The sequence below is a fragment of the Heptranchias perlo genome, unplaced genomic scaffold (assembly GCF_035084215.1).
Source record: "Heptranchias perlo isolate sHepPer1 unplaced genomic scaffold, sHepPer1.hap1 HAP1_SCAFFOLD_73, whole genome shotgun sequence".
Classification (NCBI taxonomy): Eukaryota; Metazoa; Chordata; class Chondrichthyes; order Hexanchiformes; family Hexanchidae; genus Heptranchias; species Heptranchias perlo.
In genome coordinates, this window is record NW_027139761.1 from 2692519 (window position 1) to 2711208 (window position 18690).

The 18690-nt window shown below is 43.6% G+C and overlaps 4 non-coding genes across 4 annotated transcripts; 2 read left to right on the forward strand and 2 right to left on the reverse strand.

The window, feature by feature from the left end:
* Nucleotides 1–3378: 3378 nt before the first annotated feature.
* trnas-uga (transfer RNA serine (anticodon UGA)) lies at nt 3379–3460 on the forward strand. Its single transcript has one exon. It is a non-coding gene; the product is annotated as a tRNA-Ser (tRNA).
* Nucleotides 3461–7626: 4166 nt separating this feature from the next.
* Nucleotides 7627–7700, reverse strand: trnat-agu (transfer RNA threonine (anticodon AGU)). The gene has a single exon. It is a non-coding gene; the product is annotated as a tRNA-Thr (tRNA).
* A 4277-nt stretch (nt 7701–11977) lies between these two features.
* On the forward strand, nt 11978–12066 carry trnap-agg (transfer RNA proline (anticodon AGG)). The gene is given in 2 exon segments: nt 11978–12013; nt 12031–12066. It is a non-coding gene; the product is annotated as a tRNA-Pro (tRNA).
* Nucleotides 12067–17151: 5085 nt separating this feature from the next.
* Nucleotides 17152–17233, reverse strand: trnan-guu (transfer RNA asparagine (anticodon GUU)). The gene has a single exon. It is a non-coding gene; the product is annotated as a tRNA-Asn (tRNA).
* Between the last annotated feature and the right edge of the window lie 1457 nt (nt 17234–18690).

Sequence of the window (18690 nt, forward strand, 5' to 3'; positions counted from 1 at the left end):
CATCTGCCATTCATCGGCCCAATGGCCCAATTTATCAAGATCCCGTTGCAATCCTAGATAACCTTCTTCACTGTCCACGATGCCACCAATCTTGGTGTCATCTGCAAACTTACTAACCATGCCTCCTAAATTCTCATCCAAATCATTAATATAAATAACAAATAACAGCGGACCCAGCACCGATCCCTGAGGCACACCGCTGGTCACAAGCCTCCAATTTGAAAAACAACCCTCTACACCCACCCTCTGTCTTCTGTCGTCAAGCCAATTTTGTATCCAATTGGCTACCTCACCTTGGATACCGTGAGATTTAACCTTATGTAACAACCTACCATGCGGTACCTTGTCAAAGGCTTTGCTAAAGTCCATGAAGACCACGTCTACTGCACAGCCCTCATCTATCTTCTTGGTTCCCCCTTCAAAAAACTCAATCAAATTCGTGAGACATGATTTTCCTCTCACAAAACCATGCTGACTGTTCCTAATCAGTCCCTGCCTCTCCAAATGCCCGTAGATCCTGTCTCTCAGAATACCCTCCAACAACTTACCCACTACAGATGTCAGGCTCACCGGTCTGTAGTTCCCAGGCTTTTCCCTGCCGCCCTTCTTAAACAAAGGCACAACATTTGCTGCCATCCAATCTTCAGGCACCTCACCTGTAGCGTTGGATGATTCAAATATCTCTGCTAGGGGACCCGCAATGTCCTCCCTAACCTCCCATAACGTCCTGGGATACATTTCATCAGGTCCCGGAGATTTATCTACCTTGATGCGCGTTAAGACTTCCAGCACCTCCCTCTCTGTAATATGTACACTCCTCAAGACATCACTATTTATTTCCCCAAGTTCCCTAACATCCATGCCTTTCTCAACCGTAAATACCGATGCGAAATATTCATTTAGGATCTCACCCATCTCTTGTGGTTCCGCACATAGATGACCTTGTTGATCCTTCAGAGGCCCTACTTTCTCCCTAGTTACTCTTTTGCCCTTTATGTATTTGTAGAAGCTCTTTGGATTCTCCTTTGCCTTATCTGCCAAAGCAATCTCATGTCCCCTTTTTGCCGTCCTGATTTCTCTCTTAACTCTACTCCGGCAATCTCTATACTCTTCAAGGGATCCACTTGATCCCAGCTGCCTATGCATGTCATATGCCTCCTTCTTCTTTCTGACTAGGGCCTCAATCTCCCGAGTCATCCAAGGTTCCCTACTTCTACCAGCCTTGCCCTTTACTTTATAAGGAATGTGCTCACCCTGAACCCTGGTTAACACACTTTTGAAGACGTCCCTTTGCCTGCCAACAGACTCTCCCAATCAACTTCTGAAAGTTCCAGTCTAATACCATCAAAATTGGCCTTTCCCCAATTTAGAATGTTAACTTTTGGGCCAGACCTATCCTTCTCCATAGCTATCTTAAAACTAATGGAATTATGATCACTGGCCCCAAAGTGATCCCTCGCTAACACTAACCCGTCATAATCATGACGGGTTTAGATAAAGTAAATAAACAGAAACTGCTCCCGTTGGCGTAAGGGTCGAGAACCAGAGGACACAGATTTACGGTGGTTGACAAAAGAATCAAAGGCGATATGGGGAAAAACGTTTCAAATCAGCGAGTAGTTATAATCTGGAATGCATCGCCTGAAAGGTTGGTGGAAGCAGATTTAATCATGACTTTCTAAACGGAATTGGATAAGTATTTGAAGGAATAATATTTGCGGGTCTACAGGGAAAGAACGGGGGAATGTGACTAACTGGATTGCTCTCAAAGAGAGCCGGGGCAGGCTCAATGGGCCGGATGGCCTCCTTCTGTGCAGTAACGATTCTATGAGTGTATGATTCCATCTTTCTCAAGCCTCATTTCAAATTCTGCTAACTTGAAATTCAGGCTTTTTTTTCGAAACTTTTATCTCTCTACATCTCGCTGTCTCTGTCCCTCTCTGTTTTGCCCTGATGGACTTCTCAGGCTTCGTTGAACGGCCAAAGCTCATCGAACCTGCGACACCAGCAGAGAACGGTAAAGATCGAAAGACTGAGACGGTAGGAAACGTGAAGGACCAACCCAGATGATGAATTCGTAGCCAATGTCCACATATTGATATCTCTTCGTCCTCATAGTGAAATCATCAGGACTTTTAGCCCAGTATAAAAACAAAGTATTGTATTTATAAAGCGCTTTTCACGACCTCAAGACGTCCCAAAGCGCTTTACAGCCAATGAAGTATTTTTGAAGTGCAGTCACTGTTATACTTGTGGTCGAGTGGATAATCTGCGGATGCCGAGACAGACAACAATGTAGCTTAAGAGCAATTAATTCTGCAAAGTCTCACTTGATAATACAAGTCACACATTCGAAACGAATGTGGTAAAGAGAGGCTAATATTGTTGATAAGAAATAGTTAGAATACAACTTCACATTGTTGTACCTCGGACTAGAAAAAGTGATGGGATGTACAGAATGGTATCCGATCGGCTGTGGGTGGCACCGAATTCTGCATTGGTTTCACCCCTCTATTACCAGTGGCTCGTTGATCTTGGGGTATGATTCTCGCTTTGGGGATTTGCTGATTGTTATGTGAGAGATCCCGGACGAGCCCTGCTGTGTGACCATTTTTCGTTCAAAATCACGAATTGGTTTCTCACCTCGTGTCAGCGGTGCAGTCGGCAGGATTGTCTTAATTCCAGTGCATGGAGGACAGAATGCCAAGGTTCTGTCGACGACAACACACATGGAGAAAGGGAAATTTCCCAAGATGGTGTTCAAATTGAAGCTGAATGTAAATGTATCCCAATTCACGTGACCTCATGAATGGAGAATGAAAATGCTCCTCCAGTGGGCGGTGATCGAACCCGGGCCTCCCGCGTAGAAAGCAAGAATTTTATTACTGAAATAACAAAGTCCGCATAGCAGCCGGCGGCATGCGTTCAGTTCGAAACCTGTCTAAATGAACACACAGTCTCAGAGTTCTCCTGTCATAACCTTCTTCATTCTCTTCTGCAGCCGTGTCGGATTTGTCGCTTGCAGCTGCGATGACCCAATGATTTAGGCGTGAGACTTGCAATGTTATTTTCCAACCCAGCTTCGACGCAACACACGTGGAGAAAGGAAAATGTCTCGAAATGGTGCGCAGATTGAAGCTGAGGGCGAATGTCGCACAATTCACGCGATTTTATGAATGGGGAATGAAAATAATCCTGAATTCAAACCCCGGCTTCCCACATGACAAACGAGAATTCTATCACTGAGACAGCAAAGTCAGCACATTAACAAGCTGGAAGTTTCCAGTTGGAAACCTGTCTGAGAGAACAAAGTGTCACAGATCTCGTGTGATAACCCTACCCATTCTGATTTACAGCCGTGCATCATAAACGTTTGCAGCTGCGATGGCCGAGTGGTTAAGGCGTTGGACTTGAAATCCAATGGGGTTTCCCTGCATAGGTTCGAATCCTGTTCGCAGCGCTCGTTTTTAAAGTTTCTTCAATAATCAAATACATATGAAATGGAACGAACGGACCTTGTTCGCTCCCTCAGAGAGGTGCTCCATCGCCAACGACGCTTTTAATTCGGAGCCCAATGGTCTCCAGCAAAATTGCAAGACACGTGAAGGAATCTCTCTCAAGCTCCATCCTAAATTCTGCTCGTTCGCAGAACTTGACATTTATAGTATTTGTTTCCATACTTCAATCTCTCCCTGTCTCTGTTTCTTGACTCTCTGTGTTTTCTCCTTTCGGACTTCTCAGGCTTCATTGAACAGCCAAGGATGATCGAACCTGCAACACGAATAGAGAAGGGTAAAGGTGGAAAGACTGCAACGGAGAAGCAAAGCTGCAAACCAGCTGATGAATTCGCAACTAATGTCCACACATTTATGTCTCTTCGCCCTCACAGTGAAAAATCAGCAATTTGAGTCCAGTACACTTATGGTAGAGTGTATCATATGCGGATGTTGAGACCGACACCAATCGAACCGTTGCCGTGGTGATGAAAGCGCTGAATCCTAAACACTGGACCACAAGGAAACGCTGAAAATTCTTTGCTGTGAACAAGCAGAGCAACGCGGCCTTTCCGACTTATCCCTTTGTAATTCAGGTCATTTTCGGGCCAGACAAGCTGCTCACACAAAATGGTATTTTCTGTTCAAGCTACTATCGCGACAGAAGGTGATGTTCAGGCAATGACAGCACCAAGTGCACGTAGGCATGTACATGAAATGGAAAGTGAGGTAAAATACTCCCACAAGCTGGCGGTGTAAATGTTTCCATTTCCAAAATTCACGTTCCGAATCAATGCAGCTCCTGGGAAAACTGCAAGGCAAAGCAGGTCCATGGTGAATCGTTTGAAGCAACTGGCAGTTTAAAGTGACATCTCCTGCTGCTTCTGTGGAGAGTGAGGGAGAGAGACTGTCGGTATCTGCGTAGAGTTTGATTTTGTACAGAACTGTACAGAGAAAGAGTAAATATTCCGGGGCTGTGAGATGTTCTATATTATTCATATTTGACGACAGGAATATCCGCAGTCAGAAGCTGAAAAGAAAGGAGAGACAAGAGGCCTGAGAATAAACACAGAGCTGAATGAATCACGGAAGAGTGAAAGAAAAATAAATGTCATCAGTTCCATCGTATCCGGTGCGCAATCTTGGGAGCTCCCCGATGGACTGGTGGATAAAATTCAGTGCTCCCACCGCCGCGTGGTTCGATCCCCGGTCAGTAAATCAACTTTAGTAAGAGTTATGAACTTATTAAATTAATTACATGAAGAAAATTAAACCCTGTTCACAGCTGAATGACTGCTTTAATCATCATTAATCAACCGATAACTTTCTATTTCAAACTGAAGGAGATACTGACGTGGTTACCGAGAGACAGTCAAAACTTTAATGAGAATTTTGTGCTTTGATGTGATGAAATTTCTTCATTTTATCGACTGCATCTTCAGAGTGGGATCAAAAACTCAGTGCAGTCGTTGTTAAATTTGACATTAACAGGCAATTGTCTCCGTTTATCACAGGAACGCCCAGACCGGTTCTGCGATCAAGATGAAACTAACGCAACAAGGAACTTCTGACACAACACGAAACGCATCGGGCTGTGACAAAAATTCCCACCGTTTTGCTTTTCCAAAATAAACGGTGTGACATTCATTCTCTGAACATAGAAACAGTCTGGTCTCGCTCACGACAGAAATCTCCATGTCACAGCGAACCAGCTCTCCTGCAGCTGGTGCGACCTCCCTTGTGGCCTTTCAGGGGGTTGTCTGACAAGGAGAATTGTGATTTCCGTGAAGCCAATGTTCCATTCCTTTATATGATTCATGTGCCTGATTTCCGACCGCAGGGTAAATGGTGGAATATCAGCCCTGCTCAGCTGGCAATGATTCCGGTACATTTTCTTGCTTCCAAAGCATGCGTTGAAACTCTGGAACTTTGAGGCGATGAATCCTGAGGATAAAATAAAATAAGGGCTCGAACAATCAAACTTTCACGCTAACGGATAACACCGCCGAGAACAGGTGAAGAGATCACCTGCTAAACCAATAATACACTGGGCTAAACTTTGAGTTTGCAGCGACAAATATAATAACGGTCTACAGTCAGTCCAAGATGAATGGTTGAAACTTGCAGGAGTGAAAATGCAACCAACCGGCCTTCACTCTTAAACCAGCAACTATGAAGAAAAACATGCCGCACAAATACTCGATTTCAGTGCGGTGAGACTGGGCCAGAGTAAAGCTCAGTTAATATGATTGCCGAGTGGTGAGAGGGTGGATTTGGAACTCCTGACCGATTGCACTGCGCATTTTCCAGATCTGCTTGGAGCACCAATCACTTCACTTCATCACTTATAAGGACAATTCGATTCTCGGTTTCTTTTCCCTGACGATTGATGAATTTTACAAATTGGAAGCGATCAATATCAAAGCTAAACACGCCACCGACATGCTCACAGATACAAAGCGGCCACACTCTGCTTCAGTGAGATGAGAGTCAAGAGCGATTTCACGGTCGAATGCAATGGCTAACAAAATTGATTCAACGAAAGTTCAGGTCGTTGAGGTGCCATTAAAGTCCTGATTGTTTCTATTGAACTTCTTCCCAAAGCGGTTGAGATTCACGTGGGACGATTTGGGGACGTTATTTCCTTTTATGCAAAAGTTTCAACTGCAGTTCAAGATCAAAATTCCTTGGACCACAGTTGTTCACAATTTATCGGTGCTTGGACCACTGTTCACAATTTATCGGTGCTGGGACCACTGTTGTTCATAATTTATCGGTTCTGGGACCACAGTTGTTCACAATTTATCAGTGCTGGGACCACTGTTGTTCACAATTGATCGGTGCTGGGACCACTGTTGTTCAAAATTTACATTCATGATTTGGACACGAGAATCGGAAGTACAATTTCAAAATTTAGGGGCGACACCTAATTGCGAGCTGTAGTTTATACAAAGGAAAAATGAGAAAAATAAAGGAAGACATTAGTAAATTTGCAGAATGGGCGTGTAAATGGCAAATTAATTACAATATTTGTTGTGTACTCCGTTGCCTTTTTGCGCCCCCCCCCCAACTAACTCACACTTATTCAGATTGAATTGCATTTGCCACTTTTCCATCCACCTGTCCACTCCATGGATATCTTCCTGCAGTCGACAGCTTTCCTCCTCACTATCAACCACAGGACCAATTCTTGTATCATCTGCAAATTTCTTAACCATGCCCCCTACATTTCAGTCCAAATCAATGATCTGTACCATGAAAAGCAGGGACCTAGTACGAAGCCGCATGGAACCCCACTCGAAACAGCCTTCCAGTCACAAAAGCACCCGTCGACCACAACTGCTTGCTTCCTGCCACTCAGCAAATTTTGGATTCAACTTGCTTCCCTTGGATCCAATGGACTTTTACATTTTTGACCAATCTGCCATGTAGGACTTTGTCAAAAGCCTCGCTAAAATCCATGTTGACTCCATCAATCGCGATACCCTCATCGATCCTCCTCGATACCTCCACAAATAATTCAATTCAAACGACCTTCCCTGAACAAATCCACGCTGACTGCCCTTGATTAATCCTTGCCTTTTGAAATGACGATTTATACCTTCCCTCAGAATTGTGCTCGATAATTTACCCACCATCGAGTTTATGCTGACTGGCCTGTATTTACTCGATCTATCCCTTTCTCCCTTTTTAAACAATGATACAACGTTAGCAATCCTCAAATACTCCAGCACGATAACTTTTGCCAGGGTGTATTGGAAAATAATGGTCAGAGCCTCCGCTATTTCCTTCCTTGCTTCTGTTAACATCCTGGGATATATTTCATCTGGGCCTGGAGATTCAGGTGGGGCGATTTGAGGACTTCTTTTTCCTATTTGCAAACGTTTGTACCGCAGGTCAAGATCACAAATCGTGAATTACACCCCGACCCCAAAGAGTCCAGAAACAAGAACGTTTCCTTAAATTAACATGTTACAGATACATTCCATGAGAGGTCTGTCCGTCGAATGAAAGGGAGTTTTTGAACAGCCATTCTGGTATCCGTTTCCTCCTGAAACCTGAACAAATACGAACACCACATTGTTATTTTGTCGCTTAATTCCACAAATTCGGTAAAATAATAAGCTGCACAAGGCACTGCTGGGAGTTGAACCCAGAATCTTCTGTTTACTAGATAGATGCTTTAACCAGCTAAGCCACAGCGCCAATTGCTGGGACTTTGCCCCCACCTCCTCTCACTAATATCTATCAGCGACACTTCACTGTTGGGGGTTCAGGCCGTTTGATCTCTGTCCATTTCGCTTGTCCGTTTCCCTGTGCATCCCGATACTACCTGCATTTCTCGCTGAGTTTATCTTTGTGTATCCATCAGTGCGTTGATACACGGATGATGACGTGTGATTGTATTTGTTACATTAAATAAATTAGGGCTTCAGACAATTCTCGCTCTGACATTGGACAACTATTGAGCCGAACTTTACAGCGAAGTGTTGTTTATTGTGGTGCTGAAACTAAAAAATCCTCAGAGGAGCAAAAAGGGAAAAGGAGAAAAACTTGTGAGGGAAAATGAGGACAACTCTCAAGGTTTTTACAAGTGTATTCAGAGAAGGAAGGGAGGCTTTGAGTAATGTGGGCGCTTAAAGACAGATGGAGGTGATATTGTAATTGAAAATCAGGAAATGGCAGAGTTGCGAAATTTTTACTTTGCATCGGTCGTCACAGAAATGGATGAGGCTAACATTCCAGAGACATGAGGAAAACTGTTAATAAATCAAGAGGATTCGTATAAGTAAAATAATGGCAATGGAGAAAATAATTAGGCTAAAGATAGACAAATCTCCAGGACCTGATTGTTACCATCCCAGGGGATGAAAAGGAACAGGTGAGGAAATTGTACATGATTTAGTCATGATCGATCAAAACTCTCTTGATTTAGGAATTGTTATTTTACGAAGCGCATCTTGATTGCAGGCTTCTTTTTTGAGAAAGATCTCGAAGTGATAATTGAGAGACGCAATTAAAGCTGTTTGGCAGGAGCGCTGATGTTGTTGGTTGTTTGCTGCTCTCGTGTTGCACAATTGTTAAGCGTGCGTTACTTATTTATAGCATTATGGGCTCCAGAAATGACCAGGTTGTGAGTTCGAGCGTCGTTTCAGACAATCAAACCTTTTACTCCGAACATTTTGACCGGAGTTCAAGGTACAACTGTTATGTTCCATAACGCATCTTGTTAACAACCAGTCCTTTTTACAATACGCCCGTGTGGGACAAATGTATGGAGGTCAACAATCTACTTCTTAGCTTTCCCATGTGGGCACTTGGGTTCCTCTGGCCTACCGTCTTTCAATAGCAGGTGCCAGTTCACTTGTTCAAAGGGAGAGAGGGGGCTTTTAGCGGCAGCTCATATGGCAAAGGGGCCGGTACAAGATCTTTAAATCTAAAGAATCAAACAAATAATTCTTCTTTTCTTTAAGCCGATATTCATCGGTTGGAAGTTTCGTGTTGGGAAAATTTGGAAGAGAAATATGCTGCCTGGTTTCACTGTGTAACGGGAGAAATTATTCAGCTTACAGATGTTAATACGCTGAAAGGTCGAGAGGCCTTTTCCAACTCCCGTGTGGGACAAGTTCAGCTTTGAGCCGCTGGGTAAAGTGTTATTTTAATTGCTGCTAACGAATGACAAGACATTTGGCACAAACAAGAAGAATTGTAAACTCACGAGTTCACTGTTCATGTTTCTTACATCTTGTTCAACAGAAACAAGGATTCTCCTCAACACGTTGCTGAGAATTTTATCAAACGGACCTCACCCTCGTTCGACGGCTGCAGGGATAATTCAGAGATCTCCCATGAATATGTACGATGGGAGCTTATTTAGTATCGAGCCTGGGTAGCTCAGTCGGTAGAGTATCAGACTTTTAAAGTGGGTAGTGAGCTGACGGTCCAGCGTTTAGCTCCCTGTCAAGGCTCCAGATTTCGGAACAGCTGGCAAGCTGTGACTTTGCAGGGGGATCTGAGATGTGTTGTTAAAGTTTCGATGGTATCTTGTTTCCCAGGGATGGGCAGTAATGCGCTGTCTGAGGCGGTTCCAGATCAGGAATTCAACTTTACTGTGTTAGTTCACTGTATTAATTTCGCAAAACTCATTCAACTCTGCAAAAAAGACGAATACTTGTTCAAATCGCCATTGATCAACCAGTAACTTTCTGTTTTCGGCTGAAAGAAATGCTTACTTTTTTATGCGTTAATTCACCAGGCCGAATTTAGGGAGTTCAGAGGGGAAGTGAAAAAGGAAATGAGAGGCAAAGAGAAATATGACTATAGACTGACGGCCAACATAAAAGTGAATCCAAAAGACTTCGACAGGCATGTAAACAGTAAACGGGTAGTAAGGGGAGGGGTGAGGCCGATTCGGCACGATAAAGGAGATCTACTCATGGAGGCAGAGGGGATGGCCTTGGTACCAAATTAGTACTTTGCATCTGTCTTTACCAAGAAGACAGAGTCTCAGCAAAGGAAGTTATCGTTGAGATACTGGATGGTCTAAAAATTGATAAAGAAGAGGCACTTGAACGGCTGGCTGTACTTAAAGTAGATAAAACACCACGTCCGGATGGGATGCATGCTTGGTTGTTGAGGGAAGTAAGGGTGGAAATTGCGGAGGTACTGGCCATAATCTACCAACATCCTTAGATATGTGTGTGGTGCCAGAGGACTGGAAAATTGCAAAGGTTACACCCTTGTTCAAAAAAGGGTGTACGATTAAACCCAGCAACTATAGGTCAGTCAGTTTAACCTCAGTGGTGGGGAAACGTTGAGAAACGATAACCCGGGACAGAATTAACAGCCACTTGGACGAGGGTGGATTGATTAGGGAAAGGCAGCACGGATTTGTTGAAGGCAAATCGTGGTTAACTGACCTGTTAGAGTTTTTTGATGAGGTAACAGAGAGGATAGATGAGGGCAATTTAGTTGATGTGGTGTATAAGGACTTTCAAAAGGTGTTTGATAAAGTGCCGCATGGTGGGCTTATCATCAAGATTGCGGCCCATGGAATAAAGGGGGCAGTAACAACATGAATGCAGAATTGACGAACAGCAGGAAACAGATTACTGGTGAACTGTTGTTTTTCGAACTGGCGAGAGGTGTACAGTGGCGTTCCCCAGGGATCACTGCTGGGACCACTGCTTTTCTTGATAAATATTAATGACTTGGACTCGAGTGCACAGAGCACAATTTCAAAATTTGCAGATGAAACAAACCTTGGAAGGGTAGTAAACAGTGACAAGTATAGTGATAGACTTCAAAGGATATAGACAGGCTGGTGGCATGGGCGGAGACGGGGCAGATGAAATTTAACGCAAAAAAAATGCGAAGTGATACATTTCGGTCGGAAAAACGAGGAGAGGCAAAATAAACTCCAGGGCACAAATGTAATAGCGGTAGAGGAACAAAGAGGGATTTATGTGTACAAATCGTTGAATGTGGCAGGGCAGGTTGAGAAAGCGGTTAAAAAGCATACGGGATCTTGGGCTTTAGAAATAGATGTATAGATTACAAAAGTACAAAAGTATAGAAGTCAGGATGAAACTTTACAACACACTGGTTCGAACACAACTGAAATTTTGTGTGGGGTTCGGGACACCGCACTTCAGGAAAGATGTGAAGGCCTTGGAGGGGGTGCAGAAAAAAAATACTATCATAATTCCAGGGATAAGGGACTTTACTTACGTGGATAGACCGGAGAATCTGAGGTTGTTCTCCTTGGAACAGAGACGGTTTTGTAGAGATTTGATGGAGGTATTCAAAATCATGAATGAGCTCGGCATGGAAGATGGAGAGAAACTGTTCCCATTGGCGGAAGAGTCAAGAACCAGAGGACATAGATTTAAAGTGATTGGCAAAATAACCAAAGGTGACATGACGAAAAACTTTTTTACACAGCGAGAGGTTCGGATCTCAATGCACTGCCCGAGGGTGTGATGGAGGCAGATTCAATCATGGCCTTCAAAGGGGAGCTGGATAAGTACTTGAAAGGGAAAAAGAATGCAGGGCTTCGGGGAAAGGCGGGGGAGTGGTTCTAGCTAGATTGCTCTTGCAGAGATCTCGCACGGACTCGATGGCGCGAATGGCCTCTTTCCGTGCTGTAAGCTTTCTATGATTCAATTCTATGTGTCGGTTGCAATGCAAAGGGAACAGAGCGTGCCATAAATCGACACGACTCTGAGTATCCTCACAAGCAATGTATTTTAAGAGCAACTAATTCTGAAACGTCTTACTTGATAACTCAAGTCGTGCACTCGAAAGCAATTTGGTAAAGGGAGACTAATATTGGCGAATGGAAATAGTTGGTGCACAACTTGATATTGCTGTCCATCCGAACAGAAAACGAGATTGAATGGATCGAAGTGGTCTGAAAGGATGGGCGATCGGCTGTGAGACGCAACCAACTTTTACACTGGCTGCAAAACTAAAGTAACAGCGGCTCGTTGGTCTAGGGGTATGATTCTCGCTTAGGGAGTTTCATTGAGTGATATGCGAGAGGTCCCGGGTTCAAATCCCGGACGAGCCCGCATGTGTTTCTCCTTTTAGTGAAAAGTCACCAATTGTCTTCTCACATCTTTTCAGTTCTGCTGTTGGTGGAACTGAATTCTATCCGGAGGATGTTTGAGCTCCAGTGGACTGAATGCCGAAGTTTCGTCGACGCAATACACATGAAGCAAATAAAATGTCTCAAGATGATGAGGAGATTGAAACTGAATTTGGATTTTTCCCAATTCAGGCGGATATTAGATGACGGGATAGAAAGCCACATATCCAAGTTTGCCGATGACACCAAGATGGGCAGCATTGTAAGCAGTGCAGATGAAAGCATAAAATTACAGAGAGGCATTAATATAATAAATGAATGTGCAAAATTGTGGCAAATCGATATGAATTTCGTCAAGTGAGAGGTCATCCACTTTGGACCTAAAAGGATAAATCAGAGTACTTTCTAAATGGTGAAAAGCTTGAAACAGTGGAGGTCCAAAAAGACTTTGGGGTCCATGAACATACATCATTAAAATGTCATGGACAGGTACAAAAAATAATCAAAAAGGTTAATGGAATGTTGGTCTTTATATCCAGAGGACTAGAATACAAGGGGATAGGCATTATGATACAGTTATACAAAGCTCTGGTTAGACCACACCTGGAGTATTGCCTTCGGTTCTGGGCAACGCACCTTAGGAAGGATATATTGGCTATCAAAGGAGTGCAGCGTCGATTTACTAGAATGTAACCTGGACTCCACAGTTGAAATTACGCGGAGAGATTACATAAACTCGGGTTTGCCTCGAATTCAGTAGATTAAGTGCTGATTTGATCGAACATTTCAAAATATTAAGGGGAACTGATGGGGTAAACAGAAAAAATAAGATTTCCGCCCGTTAGCGTGTCACGGACTCGGGGACATAGCCTAAACATTGGGGTCACGACTTTCAGGAGTGAAGTTGGGAAACACCTCTGCAAGCAAAGGGAGGTAGAAGTTTGGAACTCTCTTCCGCAAACGGCAGTTGATGCGAGCTCAATTGTTAATTTTAAAACTGAAATTGATAGATTTTTGTTAACCAAAGGCATTAAGGGACATGGGGCTAAGGCGATAATATGCAGTTAGGTTACATATCAACCAGGATCTCATTGAATTGCGCATAAGGCTCGAGGGGCGAAATAGTATACTTTTGTTCTTCAGCTCCTCATTGTTGCAGAATGATCCTGCATTGTATCGGGAATCGAACCAAGGTCTCCAGCGTAACAAGTAAGAATTCGACCCCAAGCACCATCAATGCGCGCGTTTGTAACAGCAGCAAGTGTCCATTTGGAATCCGATCTGAATGAACATGCCGTTTACAGCTGCGGTGGCCGAGTGTTTAAAGCGTTGGACTCAAAATTCAATTGAGGTTTTCCTGCCCAGGTTTGAATTCTGCTCGCAGAGCTACTGTTTAAAGATCACTTCAGTGCTGAAATAGATTAATTGGAGTTAATTGTCCGCATTTATCTCCCTCCAAGAATGAGAGATTCTCCAGCGTGGCGGGTGCTTTTAATTAGTGTCAGATCTTCTCTTGCAAGATTTCAAGACCAGAGAAGGAATCTCTCCCAGTCTGTAACTTAAATTCTGGTAGTTTGCAAAACCTGACATTTATACTCTTTATTTTCTTTGCATGCATCTCTCTTTCTCTCCCTGTCTCTGTCTCTTGTCTCTCTGTGTTGTCCCCGATGGACTTCTCAGGCTTCCTTGAACGGCGATGGCTGATCTAACCTGCAACAATAGCAGAGAAGGGTAAAGAAAAAAAAAGACTGAGACAGTAGGAAAAGGAAAGGTACAACCCAGCTGATAAATTCATAGCTAATGTATCCACATTCAAGGTTGTTCGCTCTCATAGTGAATGAAAGCAGCAATTTGAGTAAAGTATACGTATCGTAGAGTGTAAACTATGACGGTGCCGAGACAGACGACAATGTCGTTTCAGAGCAATTCATTCTGTAAAGTGTTACTTGATAATAAAAGTCGTCGATTCAAAACGATTTTGATAAAGAGAGACTAATATTGTTGATTTGAAATAATTAGTGTAGAACCTGAAATTACTCCACACGGTATATCGGACAAGAAAGCGAGTTTGAATGGCCATGGTGTTCTGAAAGGATGGCGGATCGGCTGCGTGGCAGCGAAATTTTACACTGGCTGCACGGCTCTGTTGCCAGTTGATCTTTGGATCTGATTCTCGCTCAGGGAGTTTTACTGGCTCAAATCCCGGATGACCCCTGATGTGTCCCCGTTTTTGCTCAAAAATCACCAATTGGCTTCTCACATCTGATCAGCGATGACTTATCTCCAGCAGAGCATGTTTGAACACCAGAGGGCAGAATGCAGAGGGTTTGTCCACGAAAGACACGGAGACGAAATGAAGATCATCTTTCAAGAAGTTGTACAGATTGAAGCCGGCACATGAATTTATCCCAATTCAGGCGATCTCATGGGTACAGATGCAAAAGGTAAAGGAAGCTGCATTGGCCTGGAACCAAACCCCTGGTTTCCCACCGGCAGGCGAGGGTTCGACCCTGAACCACCAATGCAAACACGGCTGCAGGCTGCACGTGCAGCGTTGGATACAAGTCTGGAACATGCAGTCTGGCAGAGTTCCTGTGATGAGCCTGCGCAGTCTCCAACCGCGTGCTACCTGTGTGTGACCAAACGAGTGGGTCAAGCATGGTCTTGAAATTCACTGAGATTCGAAATCACTTCACACCGCCACTGTAAAATGGTTAAATCAATAAGAGCTGTAGTTACCAGGCAGTGTTTACTTCTCTCAGAAATAAAGTTATAATCCAGCCCTATGTTCACCTCTAAGATTTCACGACATGCGAAGAATTTCCTTTAAGCTGCAGCTTAAATTCTGCTCAATCACACAATTGGAGATTTATACTATTTTTCGTTTCATGTATCCCTCTGTCTCTGCGTTTCTTCACTTTCGGTGTTGCTCCCTAATGGACTTATCAAGCTTCCTTCAACGGCCAGGTCTGGAAACCCCGGAATGGGAAAGGCTTGTCGGATCTTCGTCCAATTGTTGGATTTCGACGGAATGAGTTTTGCTATTTTCCGTCTCCGTTTGCGGAAAATATAAACCGAGATGGGATTTCCCCTCCTCGGGTCCCATCACCTTCGGGTAATGGGAATGAACCCGATCGATCACTCGGTCTTAATATCTGTATTCTCATTGTTTAACAATAAAATTACTGGGTTACAGTTATTTTCAGGACACATTTTAGAAATTAATACATAACAGACATATTCGAAAACTAGAAGCACGTGGGATTAAAGGGTCGGTGGTAACGTGGGCAAGTAATAGGCTGAGGGATAGGAGGCAGAGGTTAGTGGTGAACGGATGTTTTTCTGACTGGGGAGAAATATGCAGTGGAATCCCCCAGGGGTCGGCATCAGGACTATTGCTTTTCATGTTATATATAAATGACTTGGATGTGGGAATAGGGAGTACAATTTCAAAGTTTGCGGATGATACAAAACTTGGCAACGGAGTAAATAGTGACGAAGATAATAGCAGACTTCAGGAGGACACAGATACACTGGTGAAACGGTCAGTCACGTGACAGATTTAACGCCGATCAGTGTGAAGAGATGCACTTTTGCCAGAAGAACATGGAGAGGCAGTATAATCGAAATGGAACAATTTATGGGGGTTCCAAGAGCAGAGGGACCTGGGAGTTCATATTCATAAAACAGGGCAAGTTGATAAGGCGGTTAAGAAAGCGTATGGGATACTTGGCTTTGTAAATAGGGGCATTGAATACAAAAAAGGAAATCATACTAATCCTTACAAATCAGTGGTTAGGCCTCAGCTGAAGTATATTGTACAGGTCTGGGCACTGCACTTTAGGATAAAAAGGCATTGAAGAGGATTCAGAGCAGGTTGACCTGGATGATACCAGTGATGAGGGACTTCGGTAATATGGAGAGATTGGAGAAGCTGGGATTGTTCTCCTTAAGCAGAGATGGTTAACGGGAGACCTAATTGAGATATTCAAAATAGTGAGTGGTTTTGAAAGAGCAAGTAGGGAGAAACTGTTTCCGTCTGGCAAGTGGGTCGGTAACCAGAGATCACAGATTTAAAATAATTGGGAAAAGAACGAGAGGGGAATTGAGGAGAATTTTTTTCACACAGAAGGTTGATAAGATCTGGAACGCACTTTCTGAAAGGGTGGTGGAAGCAGATTCCATGGGATCATTCAAAAGGCAATTGGACATCATTGAAGAGGACTAATTTGCAGCATTATTGGGAAGAATCTGGGGTGTGGGTCTAATTTGGACAGGTCTTCGAAAAAGCCGACACTGGCACGACGGCCAAATGGCCTCCTTCTGTGATGTAAGATTCTATGATTCTATGATTACCTTCTGAATCATTGTAATTGATGCTATTCAGCGTTGAGCAACCAAGAACATTATAACCGTGATATTCGACTTCTCCATTCCCTTATGAATATCGCAGCTTATAATGTCCAGGCGGGGGTGGGACTGAATGGGGGATAGAGTGCGGAGATTGGAATGGAAGTCCAGCAGAATGAACTTGGCCTCATCAGTTTTTGTTACTATTCCAACCAGTTGCCCGAAGCAGGCGGTGAACCTTCTTCCCGAGAGAGGATCGTCATTTCAGTTCAGAAGGAAAAAGGTATCAAGAAAATCGGGTAAAACGCACACAGAATGATCCGGGGCTTTTTGCACATCCCTTTTAAACAGACACAGACACGGAATAATCCGGAACTTACAGCACATCCCTTTTTAACAGACACAGACACGGAATGATCCGGGACTTACAGCATATCCCTTTTTAACAGACACAGACACTGAATGATTCGGACATAAATCATCATGATGGTACATACGTTTCTCTTAGGTTGAACATAAGATTTACTCTTTTTACAATGACACCACTGTACAATCTGATGCTTCGCGACCTTACAATCTCAACACCTTCCTGGAAGGAACTGTTGCTGATTTCAGCAAATAATGCAAAACCCTCTGTCTGCCGTTTCGAGAAGGATGGGACTTTGACCAGACCTTCTGTGTGGATTGAAGGAGAGAAACAAAACTTAAACACAATAACGACGAGGATGGGACTCAAACCCACGCGTGCACAGCACAATGGATTAACAGTCCATCGCCTTAACCTCTCGGTCACCTCGTCGCACGCAAAAATATGCGAAAGCCCCTTTATTCAAAATTAAAATACTGGCTATGTTGCCAACCTGAAATCAAAACTGTAAATGTGTATATCCTCAGCAGGTCAGGCAGAATCTTTAAACATAGAAACAGAGTTAACGTTTCAGGTCGATGGCCATCACATGATTATTCCAACTCACTCAACTTGCGCCTTATAGATGGTTGAACGGCTTTTGGAAATTAGAAGGTGATTCACTCGCCGCATAATATCCAGCCTCTGAACTGCTTTTGTAACCATAGTATTCATGTGGCTGGTCCAGTTAAGTTTCTGGTTAATGGTAACCAATAGTATGTTAATGGTGGGGGATTCGGCGATGTTAATACCGAATCCCCACAGAAGAGATTTACTGTAAAGATTCCAGGGATGAGGGGCATAAGTTTCATGGATAGATTGGAGAAGCTGGGGTTGTTCTGCTTGGAACAGAGACGGTTACGAGGAGATTTAATAGAGGTATTCAAAATGATGAAGGATCTAGACAGAGTAGAAAGAGATAAACTGTTCCTATTGGTGGAAGTTTCAAGGACCAGATAACATAGATTTAAGGTGTTTGGCAAAAGAACCAAAGGTGACATGAGGAAAAACTTTTCTACACAGCGAGTGTTTAGGGTCTGGAATACACCGCCCGAGGGGGTGGTGGGGGCAGATTCAATAATTGTCTTCAATAAGGAACTGGATAAGTATTTGAAACGAAAGAAAATACAGGGCCTCAGGGAAAGGGTGGGGGAGTGGGTCTATCTGGATTGCACTTGCAGAGAGCCGGCACGGACTCGATGTGCCGAATGGCCTCTTTTCGTGCTGTGACCTTTCTTTGATTCCATTCTATTTGTCGGAGGCGATGCAAAGCGACCGGAGCGTGACGTAAATCGACCTGCTCATGTACATTCTCTGATAATAAATCTTAGTGTGATGCAAAGAAGAAATTCATAATTATGGTCCATATCTTTTATATTATACTGACTATAAGAGGTACTCGGTTCACCAGGGCGCCATTGTGCACATTGGTTGAAACTTCACTTCGATCACCCCTTACACTCCCAACACCTCCGTGTAAGATACAGTTGGGTGGTAATCCAGACTTTGCTGAATTGTTCAAACACGTGTAAACCAGCAATGCGGAAAAGCACTTCTTACCAATGAAGGGTTTTTGGTGAGGCGGCCAAAATGAAAAGCTCTACAAATTTTGGCAGCAGTGCGATTCGCACCTACATAATTCAGAAATGGAAGTCAGCATCTTAGACAACAAAGCTACTCACACACACGGCAAACCATTCAGTTCGGATGACAAAAGTCATCAAGCTGAAACGTTTCCTCTGGTTCTTTCTCCACAGGTGCTGCCTGACCTGCTCAGCGTTTTCAGCATTTTCTGTTTTCATTCTTGTGATTTCACAATGGCCGTTTTCCTGAAAACACCCAATTTGACC